This window comes from Saccopteryx leptura, chromosome 4 (assembly GCF_036850995.1).
Source record: "Saccopteryx leptura isolate mSacLep1 chromosome 4, mSacLep1_pri_phased_curated, whole genome shotgun sequence".
Classification (NCBI taxonomy): domain Eukaryota; kingdom Metazoa; phylum Chordata; class Mammalia; order Chiroptera; family Emballonuridae; genus Saccopteryx; species Saccopteryx leptura.
In genome coordinates, this window is record NC_089506.1 from 18,077,179 (window position 1) to 18,086,520 (window position 9,342).

Consider the following 9,342-nt stretch of genomic DNA (forward strand, 5'->3'; position numbering starts at 1 on the left):
AAAAAAAAATTGTGTAGGTTTCAGGGTTACAGTTCTTAATATATCATCTCTATATTATATTGTGTGTTCACCAATCCAAGTCTCTTTTCATCACCATTTATCCCTCCTGTCCCCTCTCTTACCTCCCTCCACCCAGATTTTGCATTTTTAATAGGCTCCCAAGTAATAATGATGCAATTGGTCTGGAGACCACACTTTGAGAACTAAGGTTAGAGCAGTGTTTCTCAAACTTGAAAGTACCCACAGCATCACCTGGGGGAACTTGTTAAAGATGGATTTGTTAAACTACAGGTTGGAGGGGAGTGAGGAAGATGAGATTTTGCAGTTCTAGCAATATCCCTGACGATGCTTGATGCTGCTAGGCCACGGACCACACTTTGAATGGCCGGACTGGCTGTTGCTTGACTGCTCTAGAGTTATTCCTAGTTGTTCATCTAAATGCTTAAATAAATTGGGGATACGGGGAGTGAAGGTAGTGAGTTTTATATATAACTTTAATAAAGCTACAAGGGAACGTGTATGTGTGTGTGTGTGTGTGTGTGTGTGTGTGTGTGTGTGTGTGTGTGTGTGTGTGTGTGTTGAGAGAGTTATATGTTTGTCCACTTGAGTTTGTTCAGAGGAAAATGTTTCAGCTCAAAACCTTTTGGTTTTATAAATGTAAAAATGAGTAAAGATGGTTTAATAATCTTCAGAATAAAGTAATTCTTACTTTGGCTAGTGCTCGAGACTTTATCCCTATCATAGAACAATAAAGGTACCCTTCTGTCCAGATGAAGGCAAACTGGATTGGTGATCAAAGTAAATAGGGATCTTCCCTGGAGCACTGGCCCAGCGTGTGGAAGTCCTGGGTTTGACTCCCAGTCAGGGCACACAGGAGAAGTTGCCATTTACTTCTCCACCCCTTTCCCCTTCTCTCTGTCTTTTTCTCTCTCTTCCCCTCCTTCAGTCATGGCTCGATTCATTTGAGCGCATTGGCCCCGGACACTGAGGATGGCTAGTGGAGTCTTCACCTCAGGTGCTAAAAATAGCTCAGTGTGAGCATGGCCCAGATGGTCAGAGCATCGGCCCCAGACCGGGGTTGCCAGGTGGATCCCAGTCTGTGCATGTGGGAATCTATCTTCTCTCCTCTTACTTGGAAAAAGAAGAAGAAAAAAAAGTCAATAAGGATCTTGGCCCTGGCTGGTTGGCTCAGTGGTAGAGCGTTGGCCTGGCGTGCAGGAGTCCCAGGTTCGATTCCCGGCCAGGGCACACAGGAGAAGGCCCACCTGCTTCTCCACCCCTCCCCCTCTCCTTCCTCTCTGTCTCTCTCTTCCCCTCCCTCAGCCAAGGCTCCATTGGAGCAGGGTTTGCCCCGCGCGCTGAGGGTGGCTCTGTAGCCTCTGCCTCAGGTGCTAGAATGGCTCTGATTGCGGCAGAGCGATGCCCCAAGATGGGCAGAGCATCGCCTCCTGGTGGGCGTACCGGGTGGATCCCGGTCGGGCGCATGCGGGAGTCTGTCTGACTGCCTCCCCGTTTCCAACTTCAGAAAAAGAAAAAAAAAAAAAAGTCAATAAGGATCTAAAGAATGCATTTGCTGTATCAGTGACCATGGATTACTAAAAGTTTGATTTAATGTTTATCGCTATTTTAGACTAATCACACCGGGAAGTTAAAGGGGTAAATGGTCTATGGGATTATCCCCAGTTTCTTCAATACCCTTACTGTGTAATTTGGGAGACTCCTACTGCACCTTGGTGCTATTTTCTATCTGCGGTTGTGATACCTGGTTGTTCCAGAGGCTCCCTTTTGGCACGCCGAATTGTTTGATTCCTATTCTTTAACTTTTTGAAGGCTCTTTCTCCCCCTAGAATTGTAGTATATCACTTGCAATTACACACTCAGGGAAGAGATATCACTTCAGGAAAAAGTCCTTGGTCCTTTGTATCCAGCAATTATTACATCTCAGCAACATTAGCTACTTCCTCCTCCATAACAGTCAAAATAATTTCTCTACTTATATTCTAGTTTTCCAAAATTAATGCTATTGTTGAACTTATATCTAAAGGTCTTTGAGATTCTTGAATATTATCCTGTGTTCAAAACAGTTCTTTCCAGGCAGGTCTGATGTGTTTAATGGACCCGCCTGCATGTTAAGGACTTGGGGCAATTTGTCCTTCCCTTTGAAAGCCTGGGCCTGAGCTCCAGACTTTAGGGCCAGGCTTCTGAAATGAAGGGAGATCAGAAGAAATCAAAGGACGTGCTTTGGAAGTTGTTCTTTGTTTTTCATGTGCAGGGAGTTTATCCTTAAGATTTACAAAGTCCTCATCTCAGCGTTCCCTCTCTTGGCTTGGCTCCCGGTGATTCTGAAGTGGCTTGTTGCTATCTGTGCGGAGGGTTTTCCAAGGTTGATGATACGGCTGCAGTGCCAGCAAATTCAGCTGATTCTTGTGTCCTATTGATCTCCCCTGAAGCTTAGCAACTTGCCAATGTTCCTCTTAGGAGCTGGGGGAAGTTATCCAGATCTAATGACCCTTTGTCTTAGCCCACAGCTAAATTGTGGCACAGACAGCAGGCCCAGTCCAAACCCAAATCTTTCCATAGCCAGCTCTCTCTAGCAACTTCCCGTGACATTCATGCTTCCATGAAAAGGTATTGGGAGGTAGAAACGGAGCCCTTTGGGAGAGACCTGAGAGGTCCATTTGTTTGCCTTTTGGCATAAAGGTAATCGCCTGGGTTTTGGGGCTCCCCTATGCTCTTGGGGAGGATGGTAGCTATTGGAAGTTCTTTCTTTCTAACCTCTCGGATCCCCTGTTCTCAGGTTTTCATGGCGAGGGTTGCTCCACCACTTTTTGCAAATCAACTCAACTTGGTTTTCATGCCTTCTGCAAAAGAAACAAAGCATGAATTTCAAAGAGATTTCCATTTTTCCCACTCACACATTCTATTCATTACCTCTCCTTTTTTATTATGGTAAAATATACTTAATATAAAAGTTAACCTTTCAAAAACATGTAAAAATGTACAGTGCTATGGCAATAAGTACATTTACATTGTTGTGCAACCATTGCCATTATTTCTCTCCGGGACTTTTTTATTTTCCTAAACCAAATCTCTGACCTGTTAAACACTAACTCCTCTTTCCCCTCTCCTCCTGTCAACTACCATTCTACTTCCTTTTTCTACGAGTTTGTCTACTCTAGGATCCTCATATAAGTGGAGCTTAGAGAACAGATGTTTATTGGGATGAACAGCTACGGAAGTTGGGTGGGGGGCACTCAGTTGTGATGCATATGTGATGTTGGACTTGGCCACCTTGATTGAGCTCTGGAGCGAACAGGGTCCTAATTCACTGGGTGAGTTGGCTGAAGCTTTTTATTTATGTTGGATCAGTCGCTGGATGTGCACCTACCTCTACGGGAATTGGGTTTCTCTGTAGCTGGGCATTTTGAACTATAAAGCCTTCCTTGCAGAGGTGTGTAAAATGAATCTCCATGTCCATAACTATCCACTCATCATTGCTTAGATCCGCATTTTCATGAACATGATATGACTGCTGTATTCCTTTGTCACTGGCTTAGTCTCACACCTGCTCTGCTGTATTGAAATTCTGTGCAGGTATAACAAGTCCTTAGAAATGAAGCTGGCTGAGATGTTGTAGGCAATAAAGGTGATTTATATCCAGAAAATCTGTTCCTATCTGATTTAAAAACAGGAATTTTCAGGGTAGACAGGCTCAGGGTAGACAACTCACCTTCAAATGAATAGTCTCTTTGAGGAAAGGTACCATTATGGGCTTAACATTGTTCATTGTTGATGGCATGTTGGATATTCAGAGGCAGTAGTAGCTAGATTCATTGTGGAAAGTGAAGACCCATCAGCTGCTGGGCTGATGCCTAACCTCTATCTCTGTCATTTTTGCTGTTTTTGAATCTGTCCATTGTCCCAGTATTAGGCTGGACAGTGACAGCTGGCTGTCATCAAGTGGTTGAGCCATTCTATCTACTTGATTGTTTTGTGCTTCTTCCATGGTGAGAGCTCTTGGATTGGTTTTAACTTTTATTACAAAGATCTTCACTCTTTATATACTCCAATTTATTCATGTATATTTTCTTGTGCTAGGCATCTTTGTTTCTAATCTCAATCTTTTTGTTTCCAGGGTTTTGATCAACTAGCCAGACTACCCATGGATCCTAATCTCAGGCCACTTTTTTTTTCTCATGCAAAGTAGATGACCAGGGACACTGTCCCAAACTCTGCCAATGAGGAAGATTTTCCTGAGTTAGGCGGTAGTGGCTTGCATCTGCAGAATGAGCAGACTCATTTGCAAACCAGGACTGGGCATTTTCATGCTTTATCAGCTAGACCTCAGAGATGCCCCTTCTGGGCCATGGGAGGGAGCTGAGAGAGAGGCAGTGGTGCAGCCATGGTGATGAAGAGTCTGAGCTATCTGAATTGATGGGTAGGGCAGAATTTAGCACATATGGAAAATTCTAGCTGGTAACTTGGCATTAGGCTTTTAATTTGTACCATGGCTCAGTTACCATGACAAGAGTTGCAATTCAAAATATGTATATTCTCTATTGAAAATTGTATGTCCTTGCCCTGTTACCCCAGGAGCCTATGTTGTGGTTTCCCCACTGTGACTTCTCATACATTCCACATAGGGTCTTTTCCAAACCCTGATACCCGTAATACAAGAGGGTCTGTTGGCTCAAGTGACAAGGTACAGTTTTGCCCTGACTACAGGCAGTCCTGGAATCTCTTGCTTGCTTAAAGGCATCTTTGATTTGATTCAACTTTAACTCTATTACTTTTTAGCATCATTTCCAAGGACTGTGAACAAGGATCTGAGCAAAATGCCTTCATAGTGCAACAGTTCAAACTGTGCTATCAGAGAAAACACCTGAAATAGATTCTAGGAAAGTTTTTTTCTACTCACTGTTTCTGAGGATGTTTTCTGTTGCCCTTAACAGATTAGAAATGGTTATATCAGCAAGAAACATCATGGAGATGGTGGTGATGGTAGTGGTGAGGGTGGCGGTGGTGGTGGTAAGGATAGCGGTGAGGGTGGTGAGGATGGTAGTGAGGGTGGCTGTGGTGGTGGTGAGGATGGTGGTGGTGGCAGTGATGGTAATAGTGGTGGTGGTGAGGGTGGTGGTGAGGATGGTGGTGAGGATGGTGGTGAAGATGGTGGTGGTGGTGGTGATGAGAGTGGCCGTGGTAGTGATGGTAATAGTGGTGGTAGTGAGGGTGGTGGTGAGGATGGTGGTAATGGTGGTGAGGGTGGCCGTGGTAGTGATGGTAATAGTGGTGGTGGTGAGGGTGGTGGTCATGGTGGTGGTTGTGGTGAGGGTGGTGGTGAGGATGGTGATGGTGGTGATGAGCATGGCCGTGGTAATGATGGTGGCATGTATGTGTGTTAAATAAAAGAGGAAGATATAGAAAGAGAGAGTGGTGACAGAAAATCCTCCAAATTAGCTGTTTATTGATGCTAAGAATAATAATGAGTTACTATTTTGTATTTCTACTTCTCAGAGAAGCATGATTGAGCCCAGATCTTCAGTATATCAATTCAATACACTACACATTAATAAATATAAAGTAGAAATATAGAAATGGTGAAACATAGATACTGTCATTTTTCTTTATGAGGAAAGAAAAATAGGTACTATTTACTTAGTCTAAGAGGAAAAAGAACTTTAAGAGTTTGAAGATAGCTATCATCTAGTTCAATCTCTCCATTTTGTAAATGAGGAAAATCCTTTATCATATCGACTTTCTTCAATAAAGCCATGAGACATTTTGTTGTTTATAAGTTAGTAAATGTATCCATGTGTTTTTTTTTAAGTTTCTTTTATGAATTTGGGCAGCAATAATGAAATTAGTATGTTTTGATCTTTGTGTAAGTTGTTCAGAAAGAACTTAAAAGAAGTATTTAGGAAAATCCAAGTGCTGAAACACTTAAGATATGCTTTGTGGTCTCACTTTTGTGTGATTGTCAGCCAGGAAGTTTTCTGATTAAGATGGCTTGCCAATTCCTTGACAAATACATTATTTATTATACTAATGGGGATTTCCTATTTGAAATCTTAAAGACAAAATGTTACTGATATTTTCCCCCCTCAAAATAATTGACAAAGAGCAATTGGTGCATTCTATTAAGTTAAAATCAAGGACAAGACAGAAGTTCATAAAGACATGAAGATATTTTATTGGTATATACTTATCAGAATAAACTAGATTTCATTGTATTATAGATTTCACATTCATTATTGAGAGTAAATCTTGAAACTCAATGTTACTGATATTTCCTTTTTAGGATCTAACATTGTGTAAGAATAAAATAACTTCTAGGAAGGACTGAATTTTGTTAGGTTAAAATGGCAGCTAGAATGCTAAAGTCAGCCCTGGTTGGTTTGCTCAGTGGATAGAGTGCTAGCCCAGTGTATGAAAATTCTGGGTTCGATTCACAGTCAGGGCACACAAGAAAAGTGACCATTTGCTTCTTTCCTCCTCCCTCTCCCCGTTCTTTGTCTTCCTCTCTTGCAGCTGGTGGCTGGATTGGTTTCAGCGTCAGCCCTGGGTGCTGAGGAGAGCTTGGTTGATTGGGGATTGCCGGGTGGGTCCCGGTTGGGGCACACGTGGGAGTTTGTCTCGCTATCTCCCTTCCTTTCACCTAAAAAAAAAATCCTATAGTCATATGCAGAAATTTTAGAGTTTCATCAATTTCCCAGAGTTATAAAGAAACTTTTGCATACTTATGTGTATATATTTGTATTTCTTTATAGTAGTTTCTAAAATTCCAAGCATCTAGTAAAAAATATATATATGTGGGTAAATGAACAAACATTTTAAATTACACATAATTTCTACCAAGCAGCAATAGCATAAAATAAATTTTAATAATTATGCCTTTGTTATTTGTAGAATTAAAATAAAATTTTAAATTATAGAATGTGATACCTACTATGAATTTAAAAAATAAGGTGCTATAAGAAAGAACACAGGAGCATTGTCTTTAGTTGAGACAATCATAAAATTTTTTTCTGAAGGATAAATAGAAGAAACAGACAAAGAATTTGTGCAGTTTGTAAGGGGAGGCAGGATGAGTATGGTCAGCAATATAGGAAGTCCAGGGAACAGCATGAACAAAGTTTTAGAGTTAAAAAAAAATGTTTGCAAGAATCTTAAAGGCCAAGATGGCCATAGTACCATTAGTAAAAACAAGAAGAATAAGAGATGAAGGTGATAAGGTTAGGATGGATGGATCACATCCACATCTACAAGGCAAGGCTCTGTGAGCCATACTGAGTTGTCTGAATCTTATTTTAGTATAATGCAAGGTCACAAGAGGATTTTAAATGGGAGAGTGACATAACTTCACTGATAGCTTAAAAGACAACATTGGTTACAATAGGGACATTTCATTGGATTGGGGTAGGAGTGGAAGAAGATAGGCTTTGTTAGGAGACAAGAGTTATTAGTCTAGGTGAGAATTGGAATAGTGTGGACTAGGGTGTTGGCAGTGAAAATGGAGAGGAATGGATAAATTAAAGGTGGGGGTAGGAGAGAGATTTGTCAAGACATGCCTAGATTTTTGGCCTGAGCCAATGGGTGGGCAAGTGGGGAGTGATAGCATCATACACTAAAATAATGTGAGTCTGAAAGAGAAACAATCTCAGGAGAAAAGAAAAACTTTAGTTCTGAAATTGTTAATTTTATGATGCCAGTGAGATGATCAAATGAATAGGTCAAGTAAGAAATTCAACAGATAGGTCTGGAAGTGTGAGTGTGAGTTTGAGAGATATAATTTAGAAGTTATTGGCATATAGACGGTAGTGAAAACAAAATGAAAATTCCGAGTCACATCGGGTCCCATGGAAGAGGAAGGTCATCTACAGAGAGGAAGGGAGACACTAGACAAGAACATTAGTAAAGTTTAGCATCACGTAAGCAAAGACGAGAGCATTTCCAAAAGGGAGCAATTAACTGTCGTGTGTTATGAGAGGTCAGATAAGATGAGAAATAAAAAAATATTGAATATTTTTGGGAATGTGGGAATCAGTGGTCACTCACTTCAAGAAGTGACTTGAAGAACAAGTGGGACCGATGTTAGATGGGAGTGGACAGAAGAGTGAAAGGAAGAGGTGTAAATGGAGAGAAGATGTAGACACAAGTGCAGACATCCTTGGTTGGCTGTCCAACAGCTGTTTCCCCGATGCTAATAGAATTCTAGCTTTTTCAATGGTATCTCTGAGTGGTGAAGTTCCCTAAGGGAACAAAATGATATTGTCTAAATCAACCATAGTAGTCTCATTCACTGCCGTGTAATTGAGCTAGTCATGAGCATTTAATAATACATTCTGGCTAATATCTTTCTCCCAGTCCTAACTTATGATAACATTAACATTCTAAATAAAATATTACCAGAGTTAAATAAAGAGCTTTAATTTTCAACACTCTAGTACTAATTATGAACAGTTACTCCATTTACCCTAAAAACACTTTTTATTATCTAACATCACAACAATTGTAATTATTAAAGTTTATTGCTCTCTTGCTGTACGCCAAACATTGTGCAGTGTGCCCTTTGTATACTATTTCAGTTAAGCCTCCAACAACCTTGTGAGGCATAAGTACTCTTATTTTTCAGACAAGTTAACCAAAACAGTGAAATTAAATTGTGTCCAAGGTCACAATCAGGTAAATGAGAGACGCAATCAATGGCTTATCCAATCCATTAGAATTGTTTGTTCCCTGGAGAATAGATCACGCTGCTGCATCTGTTGAAGGGGTGTTTTACCCTGTGCTCGTCTACACTTGCCTATTTTCTGCCTTGCTTAGACCTGCCTTTTTGATTCTATTGGCGTTCAGCCAACTATTACACATGAAGATTAAATATGTTGATTTTACCAGGCCAACCTCACTAAAATGATAAGCATTCTCTGACAAAATTGGGCGATAGAATTGGGCTATTTAACGGCTGATCATAAGAAGCATTAATTAAAGATTTTTTTTTTTTTTTTTACCATACCACTTTTCATAAGATTACAAGAATGGAATTCACTGTATACTTATAACATGGACTCAAAGAAATATTATATAAAATTCTTCAGCACAGTCAGAGAGCCCGATTTTCATATAATGTTTTTCTTTTTGTAAATATGCAAATTCATAGTGTTTTTGAAGATGTAGAATATATAATTAGGGCAAAATGTTCTCTACTAAGAAACAGATAAACACACTTTTATTAAAGGCTCTAGTACTCGGAGAACTTTTTTGAACCTGTTCCTTTCAGTAAAATAGACATAGAACTGCTTTGTTTTCAAGATTCAAATTTAGATGAAAGAAAGCCAAACCAAG